The sequence below is a fragment of the Hypanus sabinus genome, chromosome 21 (assembly GCF_030144855.1).
Source record: "Hypanus sabinus isolate sHypSab1 chromosome 21, sHypSab1.hap1, whole genome shotgun sequence".
NCBI classification, from domain to species: domain Eukaryota; kingdom Metazoa; phylum Chordata; class Chondrichthyes; order Myliobatiformes; family Dasyatidae; genus Hypanus; species Hypanus sabinus.
In genome coordinates this window covers 4,530,317-4,556,469 of record NC_082726.1, presented here as the reverse complement: position 1 = coordinate 4,556,469, position 26,153 = coordinate 4,530,317, and the positions used below count along the sequence as shown (strand labels likewise).

Genomic DNA, 26,153 nt, shown 5'->3' with positions numbered 1-26,153 from the left:
GGGTGCAGGGGCTGGAGGGGTCACAAAGTTAGGGAGGGGTGCAGGGGCTGGAGGGGTCACAGAGTTAGGGAGAGGTGCAGGGGCTGGAGGTGTCACAGAGTTAGGGAGGGGTGCAGGGGCTGGAGGGGTCACAAAGTTAGGGAGGGGTGCAGGGGCTGGAGGGGTCACAGAGTTAGGAAGAGGTGCAGGGGCTGGAGGTGTCACAGAGTTAGGGAGGGGTGCAGGGGCTGGAGGTGTCACAGAGTTAGGGAGGGGTGCAGGGGCTGGAGGTGTCACAGAGTTAGGGAGGGGTGCAGGGGCTGGAGGGATCTCAGAGTTAGGGAGGGGTGCAGGGGCTGGAGGTGTCACAGAGTTAGGGAGGGGTGCAGGGGCTAGAGGGATCTCAGAGTTAGGGAGGGGTGCAGGGGCTGGAGGGGTCACAGAGTTAGGGAGGGGTGCAGGGGCTGGAGGGGTCACAGAGTTAGGGAGAGGTGCAGGGGCTGGAGGTGTCAGAGTTAGGGAGGGGTGCAGGGGCTGGAGGGATCAGAGTTAGGGAGGGGTGCAGGGGCTGGAGGGGTCACAGAGTTAGGGAGAGGTGCAGGGGCTGGAGGTGTCACAGAGTTAGGGAGGGTGCAGGGGCTGGAGGGATCAGAGTTAGGGAGGGGTGCAGGGGCTGGAGGTGTCACAGAGTTAGGGAGGGGTGCAGGGGCTGGAGAGGTCACAGAGTTAGGGAGGGGTGCAGGGGCTGGAGGGGTCACAGAGTTAGGGAGAGGTGCAGGGGCTGGAGGTGTCACAGAGTTAGTGAGGGGTGCAGGGGCTGGAGGGATCAGAGTTAGGGAGGGGTGCAGGGGCTGGAGGTGTCACAGAGTTAGGGAGGGGTGCAGGGGCTGGAGGGATCTCAGTTAGGGAGGGGTGCAGGGGCTGGAGGGGTCACAGAGTTAGGGAGGGGTACAAGGTCTGGAGGGATCTCAGAGTTAGGGAGGGGTGCAGGGGCTGGAGGGGTCACAGAGTTAGGGAGGGGTGCAGGGGCTGGAGGGGTCACAGAGTTAGGGAGGGGTGCAGGGGCTGGAGGGGTCACAGTTAGGGAGGGGTGCAGGGGCTGGAGGGGTCACAGTTAGGGAGGGGTCACAGAGTTAGGGAGGGGTGCAGGGGCTGGAGGGATCTCAGAGTTAGGGAGGGGTGCAGGGGCTGGAGGGATCTCAGAGTTAGGGAGGGGTGCAGGGGCTGGAGGGATCTCAGAGTTAGGGAGGGGTGCAGGGGCTGGAGGGATCTCAGAATTAGGGAGGGGTGCAGGGGCTGGAGGGATCTCAGAGTTAGGGAGGGGTGCAGGGGCTGGAGGGGTCACAGTTAGGGAGGGGTGCAGGGGCTGGAGGGGTCACAGTTAGGGAGGGGTCACAGAGTTAGGGAGGGGTGCAGGGGCTGGAGGGATCTCAGAGTTAGGGAGGGGTGTAGGCACTGGAGGTGGGGTCAGAGTTCGACCGAGTGAGCAGGATATGACTGAAGCATACAGAGTGAGGTTGGAGATAATGGACACTTGCGGGCTGCCTCCTGCACATCCTCACGTGTGTTGGTTGCTAACACAAATGACACTTTCCACTGTATGTTTCAATGTACATGTGACAAATGAATTTGAATCTAGATCAGTTTGGGACAGGGATGCCGGGGGTTTTGAAACTGTGAGAGGCACAACTCTGCACAACTACCTACCTTTCATCTCGTCTGTTTAACACCCTTGTGTCACATCTTAACATTTCCTGGAGTTCAGGTTTTCAGTGTTAACTGGTGACATAGCTAGGCAACGAATGGGGTGCATTGTCTGGCCACCTCTCTTGTCCACAGTGGGTGTACCCCCTTCCCCCACCCCCACCAGCACGTGGGAGGTCCCTCCACAGCAGGATGGCAGAGGTTTCAGGAGGGAAATCACCAATATCAGCATCCCAAGGGGAGTCAGGGAAGGGCAATAAGTGGGCCAACATCCTCAAAGAAGGCATGACAGTAGCCATACTTCATTAGCAGTTTGAGGAGGTTTGGTATGTCACCAAACACTCTCACAGATGTCCTATGGAGAGCATTGTAACTGGTTGCATCACCGTCTGGCATGGAGGGGCCACTGCACAGGATGGGAAAAATCGGCAGGAAGTTGTCAACTCAGCCAGCCCCATCAAGGGCTCTGGCCTCCCCAGCATCCAGGACATCTTCAGAAAGCGATGCCTCAGAAAGGCAGCATCAGGACCCTCATCACTCAAAACATGCCCTCTTCTCTTTGCTAGCATCAGGGAGGAGGTACAGGAGCTTGAATATATACACACATATACTTATATATACTTCTTACTGTAATTGATACTGATTCTGGCCTTGATCCTCATAGACAATACGTAAGTTAAGTAAGGTCTACTGTTTGTTGCAGAGATGCTGACTTCAGTTTATTTCCTGCCCACAGATTGTGTTACTGGAGTACGGTTTTCCAGATGGACTTTGTGGTTTGGAGAGAATCCCCTGTTCTGAAAATATTCCGGTGATTGAGGTTTGGACCGGCTCCCAGTGAGGCTCCCAGCAACCTCTGCGTGCACTCAGTAGCGCAGCCCAGGGAGGCCCCCAACCCTTGGCAGATTAGCAGGTAAGACATGGACGGAGATTTGAAGTGAGATGTGTCACACAGATCTTTGTGGGCGATGTTCTGATTGATGTGTTTCTGTGGCGTGGAGTTGGACCTGAGCCCGTTGCCTTTGGATCTCACAGAGAATGGTGACAGCGTTCAGAAACCCTGGCGTGGCTCTGCTCCATCAACACCATTACCTTGCTGTCAAGATTCATTAACGAATCTGATCTACATGGATTGTGATAGATGCAGACGAAATGTTGACTCAGTGGCAGACAGCACAGGGTGTATGTGCTCAGTGACGCACTCTCTATGAAGAGGGTTACATTCCTCATTTCGGTGTATCAGGAAGCAGCTGTATTAAACTCTTCAATCTGATCGTGTGCTCCTGTGCTCATGGACAATACTAAACCGATTGAACATTGAGTGGATGTGGAGAGGATGTTTTCTATGGTGGGGGGGGTCTAGGACTGGAGGGCACAGCCTCAGAATAGAGGGATGTCCCTTTAGAACAGAGATAAGGAGGAGTTTCTTTAGCCAGAGGGTGGGGAATCATTGTGGCTGTGAGGGCTGTCATTGTGTATATTTAAAGTGGAGGTTGATAGGTTCGTGATTAGTCAGGGCATCAAATGCTACAGGGAGAGGGGAGGGGAAAGGGGTTGAGAAGGAAGATACACCAGCCATGATGGAATGGTGGCGCAGACTCGATGGGCTGTGAATGGCCTGTGCTTTCTCGTTATTGCAGATGGAAATAAAATCTTCTGGATTTTGTTGGTAATGCTGAGTTTTGAGTGTCTGCAGTGTTGCAGTAGGTGGTGTCTCAGTTGCCCTGTATACAGAGCCAATTCACTCAGCGTCGGAATGGGGGGTTATAGCTGGGAAAGGTAGTGGGGTTAAGCTTTATCTATTATCTATTAAATGCTCCCAGTGGTGATCATCTCAAATAGCCTCCGACAGCCAGCTCCGGGCCTTCATGTATGGCTTAGCTACTAAGCCCAGCAGAACCATTTCTACTGACAGCAGAAGGTGCAAAGGTGGGGTACTGGTGCCTTCAAACCAGTCGCTTCAGTTTGGCCGTGCTCATCAAAAGGCAGGCCCCGTGGGGGGCAGGAACTGAGCCTCCCACCAGCTTCCGTTCAGCTGATGACAGGGTTTAAATCTAGTGAGCTGTGACCACGTGGTTCCCTTTCTCACTCGGTCACCATGGGCCGGCTAGACAAGGGGGTGCAGTTATGGCAGACAGGGAGGTGCACTGCACCTCTGACTGAACCCACGAACCCAATTTCCCACAACATTCAGACACACGGAGCTCATATAGGAGAAGAGGAACTCTGATCCCAAACCTCCGCTGCCTTGTTCTACCCAGTCATGGGGAGAGCTTCTGGAGTAATCCCCTGCCTGGGCAATGGCTTGTTCTCCATATTGTACCTCCCTGTCTTACAGACTGGCTTCTTATAACATAGACAGCTAGAACCCAGCAGCCATGGACAGCTCTGGGAAGAGTATCTACCTTCAGCTCTTCCTGAGAGTGACCACTGTGTATGGCCCCTGCCCCAATGAGCATTGGGCCATGTGGTAGGCTCAGAGACTGGTGAGTTACACTGCACCATGGACAGGGATGGAGATCAAGCCTATTCACCATATTCCTTTCCACGTGTGCTGTGGAGTGTTGGTTAGGGCACGACATGCAGCAAAAAGCAACATAGAACCATTATAAAAATGAAATGATTATATAAAATATAAAGTTAGAGGTTAACCACGGATATGGAATAAAATGTATGTATGTGCATAAACACCAGCATGTATTTACAAAGTGAACAGCATTATAAACAGTGGTTTAAAGTTTTCACAGCGCAGTGACGGGGGTAAGAGGTGGACGGGGTGGCCGGCTAACTAGAATGGTTGATCAGACTAACTATCAGGGGAAAGGAACTTTCAGGCTGGTGTGAAGTTTGTTTTAACAGCCCTGCCGTGCTTTCTAGTGGGCAGCTTTTGCAAAAGGCAGTTTGCAGGGTGGCTAGTGTCTGCAATGATTTTCCTGCCCACCTGTTTGTCCTGGGCACATACAAGTCCTGCAGTGATGGTCAACTGCAGCCAATGACCTTTTCAGCTGAGCTGACAGCCCGCTGTAGCCTTTGTATATTGTGAGAGCAAAGCAGACAGTAATGGCTGATGGAGGATGCACACTATGATGCCAGTTCCAGGATTGTTCCAGGATCTTCTGGGGAAGATGGACAAGAAGCACATCCCCTGCTGAGCCTTTTTATTAATGAAGGAAATATGGTCCACCCACATGCGGTCCTGTGAAATAAAACCCCTGATCTCCCCATTCCCCATTTCCCTTCCCAACCTCTGGACCAGGGGCTGGTAGATATCTAAACAGAGGAGGCAGGGGATTAAGGTGCGAGGAGTGTCCTGAGCGGCAGTTTGTTCACCCAGAGTGTGATGTGTATGTGGAATGAGCTGCCGTGGAAGAGGGGGAAATTCAGAGTGTAGGAAAGGTTTAGAGAGGTATGGGGCCAAATGTGTGGAGATGGGGCTAACACACACCCAACTTGGTGAACATAGATGAGATGAGCCAAAGGACCAGTTTTCATGGTTCTGTGTTTCTGGGTTTCAGGCATCTTCCTCCCTCCTTTCCAGTCATGAAGAAGGGCCTCGGCACGAAGCATTGACTCTTTATTCCCCTCCATTGATGCTCCTCCAGCAGTTTTGTGTGGTGCTCAGGATTTCAAGCATCAGCAAATTCTCATGTGTTTGTGTTTCTATGTGTCTGTCAGGGCTGGGAGATGGGCTGTGCACACAAGGTGAGCTGTGCGTTTGTTGTCTCTGAGTCAGGCAGGGTGGTGTTAGAGTCAAACAAAACAACTGTACACATGTATACCACCGAACGAAACCACAGTACACGTGTACAACAGCAAACGAAACAACTGTACATGTGTATACCACCAAATGAACAATGTACGCGTGTACAACAACAAACAAAACAAACGTACTAGTGTACAACAGCAAATGAAACAATCGTACTCATGTACAACAGCAAATGAAATCACCGTACACGTGTATACCACCAAACGAAACAACCGTACGCATGTACAACAGCAAATGAAACCACCATACACATGTATACCACCAAATGAACAATGTACGCGTGTACAACAACAAACAAAACAAACGTACTAGTGTATAACAGCAAATGAAACCACCGTACACATGTACAACACCAAATGAAACAACCATACACATGTACAATAGCAAACGAAACCACCATACTCGTGTATAACACAAAACGAAACAACCGTACCTATGTATAACAGCAAATGAACAAACGTACGTGTGTACAACATCAAATGAAACAACCATACACATGTACAATAGCAAACAAAACCACCGTACTCATGTATAACAGCAAATGAACAAACATACACGTGTACAACAACAAACGAAACAACCATACACATGTACACCACCAAACGAAATCACTGTAAACGTGTATACCACCAAACAAAACAACCGTACTAGTATACAACAGCAAACGAAACAATCATACTCATGTATAACAGCAAATGAAATCACCGTACCCGTGTATACCACCAAACGAAACACAACCGTACTCGTGTACAACAGCAAATGAAACAACCGTACTCATGTATAACAGCAAATGAAATCACCGTACCCGTGTATACCACCAAACGAAACAACCGTACTCATGTATAACAGCAAATGAACAAACGTACACGTGTACAACGCCAAATGAAACAACTGTACTCGTGTATAACCCCAAATGAACAAACGTACTCGTGTACAACAGCAAACGAAACAACCGTACTCATGTATAACAGCAAATGAAACCACCGTACACGTGTATACCACCAAACGAAACAACCGTACTCATGTACAACAGCAAATGAAACAACTGTACTCATGTATAACAGCAAATGAAATCACCGTACACGTGTATACCATGTTGTACACGAGTACGTTTGTTCATTTGGGGTTATACACAAGTACAGTTGTTTCGTTTGGTGTTGTACAAGTGTACACTTGGTGTATACCACCAAACGATACCACCGTACTCGTGTACAACAGCAAACGAAACAACTGTACTCCTGTATAACAGCAAATGACACCAAAGTACTTGTGTATTACAGCAAACAAAACAACTGTACACGTGTATACCACCAAACGAAACAACCGTACTCGTGTACAACACCAAACGAAACAACTGTACTCGTGTATAACCCCAAATGAACAAATGTACTCATGTACAACAGCAAATGAAACAACCGTACACAAGTATACCACCAAACGAAACCACCGTACACGTGTATAACAGCAAATGAAACCACCGTACACGTGTATACCACCAAATGAAACAACCGTACTCATGTATAACAGCAAATGAAACCACCGTACACGTGTATACCACCAAACGAAACAACCGTACTCATGTATAACAGCAAATGAAACCACCGTACACGTGTATACCACCAAACAAAACAACCGTACTCATGTATAACAGCAAATGAAACCACCGTACCCGTGTATACCACCAAACGAAACACAACCGTACTCGTGTACAAAAGCAAACGAAACAACCGTACTCATGTATAACAGCAAATGAACAAACGTACATGCGTACAACACCAAATGAAACAACTGTACTCGTGTATAACCCCAAATGAACAAACGTACATATGTATACCACCAAACGAAACAACCGTACACGTGTATACCACCAAACGAAACAACCGTACTCGTGTACAACACCAAACGAAACAACTGTACTCATGTATAACCCCAAATGAACAAATGTACTCATGTACAACAGCAAATGAAACAACCGTACACAAGTATACCACCAAACGAAACCACCGTACACGTGTATAACAGCAAATGAAACCACCGTACACGTGTATACCACCAAATGAAACAACCGTACTCATGTATAACAGCAAATGAAACCACCGTACACGTGTATACCACCAAACGAAACAACCGTACTCATGTATAACAGCAAATGAAACCACCGTACACGTGTATACCACCAAACGAAACAACCGTACTCATGTATAACAGCAAATGAAACCACCGTACCCGTGTATACCACCAAACGAAACACAACCGTACTCGTGTACAACAGCAAATGAAACAACCGTACTCATGTATAACAGCAAATGAAATCACCGTAAATGTGTATACCACCAAATGAAACAACCGTACTCATGTATAACAGCAAATGAAACCACCGTACCCGTGTATAACAGCAAATGAAATCACCGTAAATGTGTATACCACCAAATGAAACAACCGTACTCATGTATAACAGAAAATGAACAAACGTACATGTGTACAACACCAAACAAAACAACTGTACTCGTGTATAACCCCAAATGAACAAACATACACATGTATAACACCAAACGAAACAAACAACCATACACGTGTACACCACCAAACAAAATCACTGTACACGTGTATACCACTAAATGAAACAACCGTACTCGTGTACAACAGCAAACAAAACAATCGTACTCATGTATAACACCAAACGAAACAACCGTACATTTGTATACCACCAAACAAAACCACTGTACACATGTACAACACCAAATAAAACCACCGTACTCATGTAGAACACCAAATGAACAACCACAGTTTTGTATAACGCCAAATGAACAAACGTACTCGTGTTCAACACCAAACGAAACCACCGTACATGTGTACAATACCAAACGAAACAACTGTACAAGTGTATACCACCAAATGAAACAACTGTACAAGTGTACAACGCCAAATGAACAAACGTACATGTGTATAACACCGAATGAAACAACCATACATGTGTACAGCACCAAATGAAACCACCGTACACATGTACAACACCAGACTAAAATAACCGTACTCATGTATAACAACAAATGAAACAACCGTACATGTGTACAACACCAAATGAACAACTGTACTCATGTATAACACCAAACGAAACAACCGTACATGTGTACAACGCCAAATGAACAAACGTACATGTGTATAACACCAAACGAAACAACCATACACGTGTACAACAACAAATGCACAAATGTACACGTGTATACCACCAAATGAAACAACCATACATGTGTACAACACCAAATGAAACCACCGTACACATGTACAACACCAGACGAAACAACCGTACTCGTGTATAACACCAAAAGAACAAACATACTCGTGTATAACACCAAACGAAACAACCATACACGTGTACAACAACAAATGCACAAACATACATGTGTATACCACCAAACGAAACAACCGTACACATGTACAACACCAAACGAAACAACCGTACAGGTGTACACCACGAAACGAAACAACAGTACACGTGTACAACACCAAATGAACAACTGTAGTTGTGTATACCACCAAATGAAACAACCGTACATATGTACAACACCAAATGAACAAACGTAGATGTGTACAACACCAAATGAACAAACATACTCATGTATAACACCAAACAAAACAACCGTACATGTTTACACCATGAAACGAAACAACAGTACACGTGTACAACACCAAATGAACAACTGTAGTTGTGTATACCACCAAATGAAACAACTGTACATATGTACAACACCAAATGAACAAACGTAGATGTGTACAACACCAAACGAAACCACCGTACACGTGTACAACATCAAATGAAACAACCGTACATGTGTATAACACCAAACAAATTGACTGTACGCGTGTGCACCAAACAAAATGACTGTACACGTGTATACCACGAAACAAAGCAATTGTATGCATGTATAACACCAAACAAAATCACTGTACACGTGTATAACACCAAACAAAACAACTGTACGCATATGTAACAGCAAACAAAACAACTGTACATGTGTATAACACCAAACAAAATGACTGTACGTGTGTATAACACCAAATGAAACAACTGTGCATATGTATAATGCCAAACAACAAAATCATACACGTGTGCAACACCTAATGAAACAATCTTACACACGTATAACACTGAACAAAACAACCATACATGTGTATACCAACTAACGAAACAACCGTATACATGTATAAGTCTAAATGAAGCAACCATATGTGTTTTCCCCTTAATGAAACAACATTACACATGTGTACCACCAAACTAAACAGCCATACACATGCATGCAACCAAACAAAACAACCGTACTTGTGTATACCGCCAAATGAACAAACATACTTGTGTATAACAACAAATGAACAACCGTACTTGTGTATAACACCAAACAAAACTACTGCACTCGTGTATACCACCAAATGAACAAATGTACTCGTGTATAACACCAAATGAACAACCGTACTTGTGTATAACACCAAACAAAACAACCATACACATGTACAACACCAAATGAACAACCGTAGATGTGTATACCACCAAATGAACAACCATACTCGTGTATAACACCAAAAGAACAACAGTACACATGTACAACACCTAATGAACAACCATACTCATGTATAACACCAAACAAAACAACCGTACATGTGTATAACAGCAAACAAAATGACTGTACATGCGTATACCAAACAAAATGACTGTACGCGTGTACACCATGAAACAAAGCAATTGTACGCATGTATAACACCAAACAAAATGACTGTACACATGTATACCACGAAACAATACAATTGTACGCATGTATAACACCAAACGAAACAACCGTACACGTGTATAACACCAAACGAAACCACCATACATGTGTACAACACCAAATGAACAACCATATTCGTGTACAACACCAAATGAACAACCGTACACATGTATAACACCAAACAAAACAACGTTGCTGCAGACCAAGGTACACAACACAGTATATGTATCTCTCACACATAACACCTAAAGTAATATTATCATAAATAAATTAACAAATAATAAGGTGCACTTACAACACAAGTTTTTAAAAAAGTCTGACAGTACTGGTGCTTTGAATGTGATGAGACCTGGTGTGGCTGGGAGTTCAGGCGGCTTACAGCCTGGGTGAAAGAGGCATTTCCTATCCTAACAGAGCTTGTCCTGATGCTGCGGTACATCCTGCCTGATGGTAGGGGGCAGAGAGATTGTTGGATGGATGGGAGTGGTCACTGACAATGCTAAGGGCTCTGCTCCTGTGTCAACGGGTTGAAGAGAGAACCTCGCAATCCTTTGTTGGGACTTGTAGGCTTTAGCATCTAGCTGTGGAAAAAACAAGTTCCTCAACTCCACACTACTGTAAATATTTATCCAGTCAATAAGAATGATGCTGAAAGAGAGACTCTCATTCCATCTCACTGCTTGGCCTTTAGCAGTTGATAGCTTATGTTTTATGGCCGAGGAGTGTTTGATAATCTGATGTCTCCTGGATGTGTTCTACAGTGTGATCAATAATCAGTGGCGTTTTTATAACCTTAACACTCCTCTCAAGCAGCAGAACAGAGCCTTGGTTTGTAAAGGCCGATTTAAGTATAGCAGCAAATCGACCAACTCCTGTCCTTGGCTGCGTTTATTTTCATCAATTTATTTATCAATGGAGCCACTGTTACTCCCCTTAGTGACATTGAAAGCACGTGTGGGCCTAATTAATCTCCCTCTCTCTGAAACACACACACACACACACACACACACACACACACACACACACACACACACTCTCTCCTCAACCCTCCCACTCCTCCATCTCCTCCCTCTCTTTCCTCTCTCTCTCCTCCCATTCCTCTCACTCTCTCCATCTCTCTGTCTCCCTCTCTCCCTCTCTCTCTCTCTCTCTCTCCCTCTCCATCTCTCCTCTCTCTCTCTCTCTCTCTCTCTCTCTCTCTCTCTCTCTCTCTCTCTCTCTCTCTCTCTCTCTCTCGATTTGATAGCTGTAACACATAGGTGTTGTGTGTTTGAGAATGTCGACAAGACGTTGATCATAATATTTCTAAAACATGTTCCATAGAGTCATAGAACACTACAGTTCAGAAACAGGCCATTCAGCCCGTCTATGTTAAACTATTAAACTACCTGCACCCAGACCATAGCCCTCCATACCCTTCCCATTCATCTAACTCTCCAAACTTCTCAGTTGAAATCAAGCCCACTTCCGCCGGCAGCTCATCCCACACTCTCACCACCCTCTGAGTGAAGAATTTTCCTTCATCTTCCCCTTAAAGATCTCACCTTTCAGCCTGTGCAGACGGGGTTTCCCACCAGAATCAGGTTTTGTGTCAATAGTACATTGCAATGCATGATCATGTACCATGGGAGATTGTCTCCGACATTTTTAGCTATGTGAAGAGAAAGAAGATAGTTAAGAACAATGTTGGCCCCTTGAAGAATGAATTGGGAGAAATTGTTATGGGAAACAGGGAAATGGCAACAGAATTTAATGCGTACTTTAGATCTGTCTTCACCAGGGAGGACACAAGCAATCTCCCAGATGTATGGATGGGCCAGGGTCATAAGATATCAGAGGAATTGAGACAGATTGACATTAGGAAAGAAACTGTGATGAGTAGACTGGTAGGACTGAAGGCTAATAAATCCCTGGGTCCAGATGGTCTGCATCCGAGGGTTCTAAAAGAGGTGGCTCAGGAAATTGTGGATGCATTGGTAATCATTTTCCAATGTTCCTTAGATTCAGGATCAGTTCCTGAAGATTGGAGAGTGGCTAATGTTGTCCCACTTTTCAAGAAGGGAGGGAAGGAGAAAACGGAGAACTATCGCCCTGTTAGCCTAACGTCAGTCGTGGGGAAGATGCTTGAGTCCATTATTAAGGACGAAATAGTGGCACATCTTGATGGCAGAAATAGGATTAGGCCGAGCCAGCATGGATTTACCAAGGGTAAATCATGCTTGACTAATCTGTTGGAGTTTTTTGAGGGTGTAACAAGGATGTTAGACGAGGGTAAGCCAGTAGATGTTGAGTACCTAGATTTTCAGAAGGCATTCGATAAGGTGCCACATAGGAGATTGGTGAGTAAAATCGGAGCTCATGGCATTGGGGGCAGGGTTTCAACATGGATAGAAAACTGGTTGGCAGATAGAAAGCAAAGGGTAGCAGTGAATGGGTGTTTCTCGGACTGGCTGGAGGTGACTAGTGGGGTACCACAGGGCTCTGTATTGGGACCACAGCTCTTTACGATTTATGTCAATGATTTAGATGAGGGCATTGAAAACTATATCAGCAAGTTTGCTGACGATACTAAACTGGGTGGCAGTGTGACATGCGAAGAGGACGTTAGGAGAATACAGGGAGACTTGGATAGGCTGAGTGAGTGGGCAGATACTTGGCAAATGTCATTCAATGTGAATAAATGTGAAGTTATCCACTTTGGAAGCTGGAACAAGAGGGCAGAGTATTGTCTGAACGGTGTCGAGTTAGGTAAGGGAGAAATGCAAAGAGACCTAGGAGTCCTAGTTCACCAGTCAATGAAGGTGAATGAGCAAGTGCAACAGGCAGTGAAGAGGGCAAATGGAATGTTGGCCTTTGTTACAAGGGGAATTGAATACAAGAGCAAGGATGTTCTTTTGCATTTGTACAGGGCCCTGGTGAGACCATACCTGGAATATTGTGTACAGTTTTGGTCTCCAGGTTTAAGGAAGGACATTCTGGCAATTGAGGAAGTGCAGCGTAGATTCACTAGGTTGATTCCTGGGATGGCAGGGCTGTCTTACGCAGAGAGATTGGAGAGATCGGGCTTGTACACGCTGGAATTGAGGAGATTGAGAGGGGATCTGATTGAAACGTTTAAGATAATTAAAGGATTTGATAGGATTGAGGCAGGAAATATGTTCCAGATGTTGGGAGAGTCCAGTACCAGAGGGCATGGATTGAGAATAAGAGGTCAGTTATTTAAAACAGAGTTGAGGAAGAGCTTCTTCTCCCAGAGAGTTGTGGAGGTGTGGAATGCACTGCCTCGGAAGACGGTGGAGGCCAATTCTCTGGTTGCTTTCAAGAAGGAGCTGGATAGATATCTGATGGATAGGGGAATCAAGGGATATGGGGACAAGGCAGGGACTGGGTATTGATAGTGAATGATCAGCCATGATCTCAGAATGGCGGTGCAGACTCAAGGGGCCGAATGGTCTACTTCTGCACCTATTGCCTATTGTCTATTATCTATTCCCTGTCTAGTGGATCATGTACCATGGGAGATTGTCTCTGTGGACATTCCCTGTCTAGTGGAGTATGTACCATGGGAGATTGTCTCGGACATTCCGTCTAGTGGAGTATGTACCATGGGAGATTGTCTCGGACATGCCCTGTCTAGTGGAGCATGTACCATGGGAGATTGTCTCGGACATTCCCTGTCTAGTGGATCATGTACCATGGGAGATTGTCTCGGACATTCCCTGTCTAGTGGATCATGTACCATGGGAGATTGTCTCGGATATTCCCTGTCTAGTGGAGTATGTACCATGGGAGATTGTCTCGGACATGCCCTGTCTAGTGGAGTATGTACCATGGGAGATTGTCTCTGTGGACATTCCCTGTCTAGTGGAGTATGTACCATGAGAGATTGTCTCTGTGGACATTCCCTGTCTAGTGGAGCATGTACCATGGGAGATTGTCTCTGTGGACATTCCCTGTCTAGTGGAGTATGTACCATGGGAGATTGTCTCGGACATTCCCTGTCTAGTGGAGCATGTACCATGGGAGATTGTCTCGGACATTCCCTGTCTAGTGGATCACGTACCATGAGAGATTGTCTCTGTGGACATTCCCTGTCTAGTGGAGCATGTACCATGGGAGATTGTCTCGGACATTCCCTGTCTAGTGGATCATGTACCATGGGAGATTGTCTCTGTGGACATTCCCTGTCTAGTGGATCATGTACCATGGGAGATTGTCTCGGACATTCCCTGTCTAGTGGAGTATGTACCATGGGAGATTGTCTCGGACATTCCCTGTCTAGTGGAGCATGTACCATGGGAGATTGTCTCTGTGGACATTCCCTGTCTAGTGGAGCATGTACCATGGGAGATTGTCTCGGACATTCTCTGTCTAGTGGAGTATGTACCATGGGAGATTGTCTCAGATATTCCCTGTCTAGTGGATCATGTACCATGGGAGATTGTCTCTGTAGACATTCCCTGTCTAGTGGAGTATGTACCATGGGAGATTGTCTCGGACATGCCCTGTCTAGTGGAGTATGTACCATGGGAGATTGTCTCGGTGGACATTCCCTGTCTAGTGGAGTATGTACCATGGGAGATTGTCTCGGACATTCCCTGTCTAGTGGATCATGTACCATGGGAGATTGTCTCTGTGGACATTCCCTGTCTAGTGGATCATGTACCATGGGAGATTGTCTCTGTGGACATTCCCTGTCTAGTGGAGTATGTACCATGGGAAATTGTCTCGGACATGCCCTGTCTAGTGGAGTATGTACCATGGGAGATTGTCTCGGTGGACATTCCCTGTCTAGTGGAGTATGTACCATGGGAGATTGTCTCGGACATTCCCTGTCTAGTGGAGCATGTACCATGGGAGATTGTCTCTGTGGACATTCCCTGTCTAGTGGAGCATGTACCATGGGAGATTGTCTCTGTGGACATCCCCTGTCTAGTGGAGTATGTACCATGGGAGATTGTCTCGGTCATTCCCTGTCTAGTGGAGTATGTACCATGGGAGATTGTCTCGGACATTCCCTGTCTAGTGGAGCATGTACCATGGGAGATTGTCTCTGTGGACATTCCCTGTCTAGTGGAGTATGTACCATGGGAGATTGTCTCGGACATTCCCTGTCTAGTGGAGTATGTACCATGGGAGATTGTCTCGGACATTCCCTGTCTAGTGGAGCATGTACCATGGAAGATTGTCTCGGACATTCCCTGTCTAGTGGAGTATGTACCATGGGAGATTGTCTCGGACATTCCCTGTCTAGTGGAGTATTTACCATGGGAGATTGTCTCGGATATTCCCTGTCTAGTGGATCATGTACCATGGGAGATTGTCTCTGTAGACATTCCCTGTCTAGTGGAGTATGTACCATGGGAGATTGTCTCGGACATGCCCTGTCTAGTGGAGTATGTACCATGGGAGATTGTCTCGGACATTCCCTGTCTAGTGGAGCATGTACCATGGGAGATTGTCTCTGTGGACATTCCCTGTCTAGTGGAGCATGTACCATGGGAGATTGTCTCGGACATTCTCTGTCTAGTGGAGTATGTACCATGGGAGATTGTCTCAGATATTCCCTGTCTAGTGGATCATGTACCATGGGAGATTGTCTCTGTAGACATTCCCTGTCTAGTGGAGTATGTACCATGGGAGATTGTCTCGGACATGCCCTGTCTAGTGGAGTATGTACCATGGGAGATTGTCTCGGTGGACATTCCCTGTCTAGTGGAGTATGTACCATGGGAGATTGTCTCGGACATTCCCTGTCTAGTGGATCATGTACCATGGGAGATTGTCTCTGTGGACATTCCCTGTCTAGTGGATCATGTACCATGGGAGATTGTCTCTGTGGACATTCCCTGTCTAGTGGAGTATGTACCATGGGAAATTGTCTCGGACATGCCCTGTCTAGTGGAGTATGTACCATGGGAGATTGTCTCGGTGGACATTCCCTGTCTAGTGGAGTATGTACCATGGGAGATTGTCTCGGACATTCCCTGTCTAGTGGAGCATGTACCATGGGAGATTGTCTCTGTGGACATTCCCTGTCTAGTGGAGCATGTACCATGGGAGATTGTCTCTGTGGACATTCCCTGTCTAGTGGAGTATGTACCATGGGAGATTGTCTCGGTCATTCCCTGTCTAGTGGAGTATGTACCATGGGAGATTGTCTCGGACATTCCCTGTCTAGTGGAGCATGTACCATGGGAGATTGTCTCTGTGGACATTCCCTGTCTAGTGGAGTATGTACCATGGGAGATTGTCTCGGACATTCCCTGTCTAGTGGAGTATGTACCATGGGAGATTGTCTCGGACATTCCCTGTCTAGTGGAGCATGTACCATGGAAGATTGTCTCGGACATTCCCTGTCTAGTGGAGTATGTACCATGGGAGATTGTCTCGGATATTCCCTGTCTAGTGGATCATGTACCATGGGAGATTGTCTCTGTAGACATTCCCTGTCTAGTGGAGTATGTACCATGGGAGATTGTCTCGGACATGCCCTGTCTAGTGGAGTATGTACCATGGGAGATTGTCTCGGACATTCCCTGTCTAGTGGAGCATGTACCATGGAAGATTGTCTCGGACATTCCCTGTCTAGTGGAGTATGTACCATGGGAGATTGTCTCTGTGGACATTCCCTGTCTAGTGGCGTATGTACCATGGGAGATTGTCTCTGTGGACATTCCCTGTCTAGTGGCGTATGTACCATGGGAGATTGTCTCGGACATGCCCTGTCTAGTGGAGTATGTACCATGGGAGATTGTCTCTGTGGACATTCCCTGTCTAGTGGAGTATGTACCATGGGAGATTGTCTCTGTGGACATTCCCTGTCTAGTGGAGGGGCTGTCGACGTGGGAGCTGTGAAGCCTCAGTCGTCGTGAGGACCAGGCCTCAAAGCCCAGGCTAGACTGGCTGAGAGACAGAGAGGTGCTTCGTGGGTGCTGCCCTCCCCACCTTCGAGCAGATGGCTGGATTGTGAGTATCCGCGTACTGCCGGGAAACTGTTCCACCGATCGCTCAGAGTCTTGGGGTATATGTGTGTTTTTTTCTGAGTGAAAATGCTTCTTTGCTCAATATTTGAAGTATGTTACTCACTATTTTTGAACGTTTGTTTGCTATTTTGGATGTTTTGCATTTTTCGCCAGAGGAACACAGTCCTGTCCAGCTGTATTTATGAGCGATAATTCAACTTGATTTGATATGGTGGGGAGTGGATGTTGGACAGAGCTATGGAGGGGAGTGTTGGAACAGGAGCGAAGAGCACAGCAAGTGTGTGTATATGTGTGCTGGAGGGAAGCCTTAACTGGTGGTGAATGTGGAGGAGGGGCAGGGAGGAGCTGGGCTAAATGGAGGGGGGTGAATGAGGGGACTGAACCCTAAATGGAGGGGGGTGAATGAGGGGACTGAACCCTAAATGGAGCACAACCATAAGCACAAAATAGGCTGCAGATGCTGGTGATAACCTCGAGCCAACTTGCTGGAGTTGTTTATTTATTTAGAGGGACAGTGCGGGCTTCTCCAGCCCTTCGAGCCACGCTGTCCAGCAACACACCTATTTAACCCCAGCCGAATCAGAGGACAATTCACAGTTGTTAGACTGTGGGAGGTAACTGGAGCACCTGGAGAAAACCCTCGCATTCCACAGGGAGGTCGTACAGACCCCTCACAGAAGATGTCAGCTTGAACTCTGAACTCCGAACTCCGATGCCCTGAGCTGTAATAGCGTTACAGTACCATGGTGTCCCGAAGAAGGGATGTGAGAAGCGGTGGGTGTACTAGACTGATGAGGTGTAGAGTCAGCGATGGGCAGCCAAAGCTCTCGTTACAGGGGCTCACATTCCAGATGGATTATTGGCAAACAGAATCGGGATCCTTCACAGGATGGAGAATGTAACGAGTGCTGGGGTCTCAGTGATCCCCAGTGTAGAAATGACTTGGTTGAAGCCATTAGACTGAGTGTAGAGGTAAAGACAGGTAACCGGGTAACCAGCCTTAAGGTGCCTACACAGGGACATCTGCTGTCTTTAAGGAATTTATGCATCATTCCCATGAATGCGTGGGTTTTGTCCGGGTGCTCCGGTTTCCTCCCACAGTCCAAAGACAAGCCAGTTAGTAGGTTAACTGGTCATTGTAAAGAGTTCTGTTTATTAGGCTAGTGTTAAAACGGTGGGTTGCTGGGCAGTGCGGCACTTTAGGCTGGAAGGGCCTGTACCACACCATATCTCTAAAGAAATAAATAAAATAAACACAAGAGATTCTGCAGACTCTGGAAATCCAAAGCAGCACACACAAAATGCCAGAGGAACTCAGCAGGTCAGGCAGCATCTATGGAGGGGAATAATTACTTGCCTCCACATAAACTGCCGGTTCTACTGAGTTCCTCCACTGTCACGTTTATTCAAATGTCCCAGGACTTGGGCGAAGTCTGAATCCCTCAGGATACAGCTCTGAGAGGAGAGATCAGTGAGTCAATGGCCTCTGCTAATCCCTGACTGAGCAGAGCAGATCTCTGGGTCTCCTTAACAATAATAAACAAACAATTCCTGAGTCTTCACCCCCTCCCTCCTCCCAGCAACTTCAGAGTGCGACGTTCTCGTGTTCTAGTGGAGAAGTTATAGGAAAGATGTGGTTAAACTGGAAAGAGTGTAGGAAAAATATAGAAGTTGCTGCCTGAGTCCTCCGGCAAGCTGGCAAGGCCGGGTCCATTCCTTGGCGTGTAGGTGAATGAGGGGTGACCTGACAGAAAAGTTTAAAATGATGAGAGGCATCAATAAGGCGGACGGTAACAGTCACTTCCCCAGGGTAGGGACTCCAAAACCAGGGGGCATAGGTTTAGACCAGAAGGGAAAGGGTTAAGTAGGAGCGGCCAGAGCAGGAGAGAATTCCATGGACTGTCAAATTGCTGGTGTGTCTTGCAAGTGCAGAAAGGTTCTGGGGTATAAAAGAGCCATAAGAACATTTCAGAGATGATTTCTACTCAAAAACCAAAGGGCAGAGGTCTCAGGTGAAGGGGCATCATTTTCACTGAGAGAGTCGTCAATATATTAAGCAAGCTTCCGGTGGAAGTGGTTTTGGCAGATCCATTCACAATATTGAAAAGGTATTTGGACAGGTAGATGGGAAAGGTTTGGAGCAATATGGGCAAATATGACAAGTTTAGTTGGCAGTCTTGGTGCTGAGGCACCTGTTCCCATGCTCTGTGGCTCGGTGACTAACTTACCCCAAGTCTGACCCGCTCCCGTAGTCCTGTGGGGTTTATGTGATGGTCTTACTGTGTTTCTGGTCAACGCTGATTCCCAGCATGCTGACGATGTCGATACCAAGGTTCGGAGGTTAGGATTCTTGTTGGAGGCGGTCCTTGCCTGACACTTCCATTGCATGAACATTACTTGCCTGTGACTGACTCTAGCTGAAGGTTAGCCCTATTTACCACATGTACGTTGAAATGAGTCGCCTGCGTCAAATCAAATCAGCGAGGATTGTGCTGGGCAGCCCACAAGTATCGCCACACTTCTGGTACCAACATAGCATGGCCATAGCTTACGTCTAACCCATACGTCTTTGGAATGTGGGAGGAAACCGGAGCACCCGGAGGAAACCCACATGGTCATGGGGAGAACGTACACACTCCTTACAGACAGCAGCCAGAGTTGTAACCGATCAGTGATCCCTGGCGCTGTAAATCATTTGTGCGAACCTCTATGCTACTGTGCTGTACTCTATGCAGGCCTGGGATTTGTGTGTGGAACTGAGAATCATACAGTGTGTGAACACCCCTCTCTGACCTCTGGATGGAAGGCAGGACACTGATGAAGACCGTCGGGACAGAGGAATTCCTGCAGTGACATCTCGCAATGACTACAACTACTATCCTTGGATGAGGGTATAAATCCAGTCAAGTGCTGGCTTAGGTCAGTGGCTGATGAGGATGGAGACTTAAGTAATGGCCATGGAAGGGAAAGAGTCAAATCCTCATCCTTGAGGATAAATCCTCATCTCCCTCCACGTTGTTCACAAGGTGAATGGAATTGCTGAGGAATTATTGCGACAATGTAACAGGGGCTACAATCGAGCAGCACTTATCTCTGTGTGTTTACATCTGTTTAATAAGCAATGCTTCCATCTTCACTGTCTCAAATCCTCACAGCCTCACGCTGGTAATCTACAACTAATTATAGACAGAGCTGGCAAATGATCAGGTAATTGAACAAAATATACCCCTTGGCAGTGAAGAAGGAGCTGAGATTTGTCAGGAGGAGGAGGAGGAGGAGGAACCAGACGAACAGGTTGCAGTGATCACGTTTCACACCATCGGTTAGCGCTGTCTTACTCTGGGGATGGGGATGCGGGAGAGCACAGACACTGGAATCACGAACGATGCACAACCCGCTGGAGGAGCTCTGTGGGCTGGGCAGCATCTGTGGCAGCAGAGGGAAAATGAATTATTGATATTTCAGATCGAGACCCTGCATCAGGATGTCCTGAAACATCGACAGCTCCTTCCCTCTCACAGACCCCTGCCTGATCCGGCAACTTCCTCCAGCAGACTGTGCATTACTGGCTTTGACAGTGTAGCACTAAGCCAGAGACATGAAGGTGTCAGAGTGTGGTATGATCTCAGAGTGTCCTGTCTGAACGTCTGCAATAAGAATATAAGACATAATTAGGCCATTCAGCCCATCAAATCTGTTCACCATTCCATCATGGCTGATTTATTATCCCTCTCAATCCCATTCTCCTACTCTCTCCCTGTAACCTTTGATGTCCTGACTAATCAATCTCTGCTCTAAATATCCCAATGACTTGTGACAGTGAATTCCACAGATTCACCCCCCTCTGGCTAAAGAGACTTCTCCTTATGCCTTGTGTCTGACACTGTGCCCTCTGGTCCCACGATGTTAAATATCCTCACCACATCCGCTCTGTCTAGGTCTTTGCATGTTCGAGAGGTTTCAGTGAGATCCGCCTCATTCTTCTGAGCTCCAGTGAGAACAATCCCAGGGCCATCACAAATGCTGGTGTGGTAAGAACATTATGCTATGTTATCATGTTACCCCCCACTTCTTGTGGCTTTATGTATTTATTTATTTTGAGATACAGTATGAACCAGGCCCTTCCAGTCCAGTGAACCACACCACCCAGCAGCCTAGCCTAATACAGGACCATGACCAATTCACCCACTAACCGGTACATCTTTGGGCTGTGGGAGGAAACTGGAGCACCTGGAGGAAACCCACATGCACACAGAATGCGATTAAATCTTTTTTACAGAGGAGGTCAGAATTCTTTCGTTCCGAACTCTGACGGTCAAGCTATAATAGTGTTGTGCTAACCACTATCCTGGTTGTTACTTTTCCTGCATTGCAAGTGTGGTTATGCTTAACCTGGACATCCCAGGTTTTGAGAAGGTCCCGAGGAATTCAAACTCAGATTGCAAATGAAAGGGAGCTGGTGTTGGATCCATTGAGATCACCAGGAGTGATCAAGGATATTGGGACCATGCTGCATTCTGGGGAGGGAGAAAGGGGTGAGTAGCTGAAAGGACAAGGAGGTCAAGTGGGTGGAGTGATGCGGCCAAAGGATGTGTTGGGGGGGCGGCAGTGTGTGGAGGGATGAAGGGTTATGGAGGTGATGGTAATCTGTGCCTGGGGGCCCTGTGCTGGAGATGGTGGCCTGGCAGGCACCTACTCAACACCAGCCCACAAGGGACGAGTGTTACCATGACACCGAAATTCCCCAAGGAAGGGTGCACCTTGGTGAGTTCCAGCAGCAAATGTTCTGGGTTATTTACCCCCGCACCCACACACACACACACACAGAACACACACACATCTCCCCTCACACACACACCCCACCCGCACCCCCCACATATTCACACACACACACACACACACACACTCACACTCTCGCACACACTCACACTCCCAAACACACACCCCACCCCACCCCCCACATATTCACACACACACACACACACACACACGCGCACACACTCAGACACACACACATCCCCACTCACACACACACACCCCACCCGCACCCCCCACATATTCACACACACACACACACTCACACTCTCACACACACTCACACTCCCAAACACACACCCCACCCCACCCCCCACATATTCACACACACACACACACACACACACACTCATACTCTCGCACACACTCACACTCCCAAACACACACCCCACCCCACCCCCCACATATTCACACACACATACACACTCATACTCTCGCACACACTCACACTCCCAAACACACACCCCACCCCACCCCCCACATATTCACACACACACACACACACGCACACACACAGACACACACACATCCCCACTCACACACACACACCCCACCCGCACCCCCCACATATTCACACACACACATTCACACTCTCGCACACATTCACACTCCCAAACACACACCCCACCCCACCCCCCACATATTCACACACACACACACACACGCACACATCCCCACTCACACACACACCCCACCCACACATCCCCACTCTCTCACTCTCTCTCTCACTCACACACACACACACACACACACACACATTCACACTCCCAAACACACACCCCACCCACACATCCCCACTCTCTCACTCTCTCTCTCACTCACACACACACACACACACTAAACAGATGGTGAAGCTGAGTACTCAAGATTGTGGCAGATATATTCAGAGCATGTGAAGGTGAAATGCTCTGGTTCCATCGGCTGCCGAACTCGAGGGAAGACAGTCTCTGGTCCTGCCAACGGTGTGAGATCGAGGTGCAAGCTCACCTCCAAAATTCCCTGTTTGTGTGGATGCTGTGTGATGTGTTCCCCTGTTACAAATCAGTACCATGAAACAACAGACAGTACACCGCATACGATCAAACAATTTAGCTTTATAATTCTTAGTTCGACTAAGGGTTAGTAAATAAAAAGCGAAAAAAAAGAAAAGTGCCCATTTTAATGAAACAGTTTAATGTGAACAAACTGGAGCTCACAGCTCCCTTCGCCGATCGTCCTTCGATCTCCCCAGGCTTCAGCAAATCGTGGCCCCACTTCAGGTTGAGTCCAATGACATCTTCTCTCCAGCATCTTCTCCCTTCATCACCTGCCAAACAAAAGACCCAGCTCACACCAGTGTCAGACACACTCCCGTCATTGGACAGCTCACATTCCAAAGCCCCCGTTATCTCCCACCATAACCCAAACACTGCTTCTACAGAAAGACCGTTACATCAGCAGTGAAACCTTTCCCACGGTGTAACAAAGGATATTTGCAACGTGCTTAGATTGGAGAAGGTTAGAGGGATAGGGACCAAACACTCACTTGGTTCAGTAAGTGGGTCAGCATGGGTGAGTTGGGCTGAATGGCCTATTTACATAGCAACACAGACAAAGTGCTGGTGGAATTCAGCAAGTCAGGCAGCATCTATGAAAATGAGAAAACAGCTGATGTTTTGCACCAGGGTTGGAAAGAAGGGGATAGACGCCAGAATAAAAAGGTGGGGTGAGGGGAAGGGGAACTAGCTGGAAGCTGTAGGTGAAGCCAGGGGGTGGGAAAGGTAGAGGGCTGGAGCAGAGGGAATTTGATAGGAGACGAGAGTGGTCCATGAGAAAGGGAAGGAGGAGGGTGCCCGGGGGAGGTGATAGGCAAGTGAAAAGAAGAGGTAGGAGGCCAGAGTAAGAAATAGAAGAAGAGGGAAGGTGAAGTTAGGGGGAAATTGGAGAAATCAATGTTCATATCATCAGGTTGGAGGCTACCCAGACAGAATATGAGGTGTTGTTCTCCACCCAAACAGCTGCCTCATTCAGAGTGAAGAGGAGGTTATGGACTAACATGTTGGAATGGGAGTGGGAATGGTTTGCCACTGGGAAATCCCACTTTTTGGACACAGCAGAGGTGTGCAACAAAGTGGTCCCCAATATACGTTGGGTCTCACCAATGTTGATAAGTCCACATCAGGAGTATCGGATACAATAGACAATTTGTGGATGAAGCTTGCTTTGGCTGGATGGAGTGTTTGGGGCTCAGAATGGAGGTGAGGGGGGAGGTGAACATGCAGGTGTAGCATTTCTGTAATCAGTAGGTCTGTACGGTCTGACTGACCGTGACAAGCAGGTGACTGTGGGATGACATTGGGAAAGGACATGAATGCAGCCACACCCCCATACTGACTGGGTGCACACAGGCAGATGCAGCTTCAAAGAATGGTTCTGTGGACAAATCCGCGACGTTCAAACTCAAATCCACAGAGGGAGGGTAGCCAGGGCCCAGTACAGACCTCCGTGCCAAGGTGGTTGATGTAATGCTCAGGGAGACAAACAGAAGCATTATTCACTGTCAAATGTACAGGAAATATTTCTTGCACAGAATTGTTCATCAATCACTTTCACTTCTGACCCAGATATCACAGGTCCTCTTCACAGTCATATCTCCCTCACTGTCTCCTCCCTGTTTCCAGCCGCCTATTCAACTCTCCTGGGTCATACGAGGTTTCCGAATGAGGAGATGGGCAGAGGGGATATGTTAAAGCTTTAACATGCAGCCAGGCGATAGACTGGCTGGTGGGGGCCATGAGAGGGCCCTGCCAGGAGGTATAGTGATTGTGGAGACCAGGACAATGCCTGCCCCTCAAATGAGGGAGCTACAAGGTGGTGGCAGGAAGTTCACAGAGCAGTAGGTGAGGGCTTTCGGTGTGTAAATGGCCAACATAATACTGGGGCAGCACTCACAGCAAAGCAAGATGGCATATCCAAAGAGTCACCTCAAAAATGTAGCCTTTCCCTTCCCACCTACACATTCCCAGCTCCACCCCTCCTCCTCCTCCTGTCCATCTCCCAGTCCCCTCTCCCTCGTTCCATCTCCCAGTCCCCTCTCAAACCCTCCATCTCCCAGTCCCCTCTTCCGACTGTCTCCCCATACACCTCCTCTATTCGATTCTCAGCCCCCTTCACCTCGGCCCATCTGCTCGTCCCACCACCTCCTAATTTCATCTCCCAATTCCTCCTCCTCCCCACATTTGCTCCCACTTCGCCTCATCCTGTTTCCTTCCTCTGGTCCTCCTCTTTCTTGTCCTCGCTTTCCTTCTCTCTCTCCTCATCCTCCTCCTGCCCCTCCCCCCACATTCTCCTGCTTCTGTTCCTCCTTGTACAGTCCCTTCCCCCGGTCTCCTCGCTGTCCAGCCCGCTGTGTGTGGAAGGTGTGGGAGGGCTGTGGACCCACAGGTAAGGCCTGTACCCATCCTAAGGGGGAGAAATGGGTGCAATTGTCTGTGCCCAGTGAGGCTTCCGCTTCTACCGCAGACTAAAAATACATCTTCCTGACTCGATAATTCTCTCCATCTGTGATGCTTTCTCACGCTGGGAAACATTCTGATCATCTGCAAAGAATGAAATGCAATCAGTTTTCAAAACCAAATAGATGGAACGTTTTAGGGAGTGAATTATTCAAACAAAATGATTTTAGAAGTGGGCCCTGCTGGTGAATGTGGTTCTGGAGGAGGGGGCAGCCCATGTCACACGTGGCTTAGCTGACCGGGGGCAGTGTGAGGAGGGCAAATTGGGGGATGGGGAATGATGAGAGAGGGTCTCACTATGGGAAGGGCGTACTGAGGGAGGGTCACACTGTGAGAGGGTCGGTACTGAGGGAGGGTCACACTGTGAGAGGGTCGGTACTGAGGGAGGGTCACACTGTGGGAGGGTCGGTACTGAGGGAGGGTCACACTGTGGGAGGGGCAGTACTGAGGAAGGGTCACACTGTGGGAGGGTCGGTACTGAGGGAGGGTCACACTGTGGGAGGGGCAGTACTGAGGGAGGGTCCCACTGTGGGGGGGTGGTACTGAGGGAGGGTCACACTGTGGGAGGGGCAGTATTGAGGGACAGTCTCACTGTGGGAGGGGCAGTACAGAGGGTGTGTCTCACTGTGTGAGGGGCAGTACTGAA

At 47.8% G+C, this 26,153-nt stretch overlaps 1 protein-coding gene across 1 annotated transcript in view; it reads left to right on the top strand.

Annotated features, from left to right (window-relative positions):
• Positions 1-26,153, top strand: part of LOC132379186 (leucine-rich repeat and immunoglobulin-like domain-containing nogo receptor-interacting protein 1) — a 569,173-nt gene that overhangs the window by 82,657 nt on the left and 460,363 nt on the right. Inside the window, exon 2 of the mRNA XM_059946860.1 lies at positions 2,420-2,596. The gene's annotated coding sequence lies outside the window, so the exon portion shown is untranslated. The remainder of the gene's footprint in view (positions 1-2,419; positions 2,597-26,153) is intronic.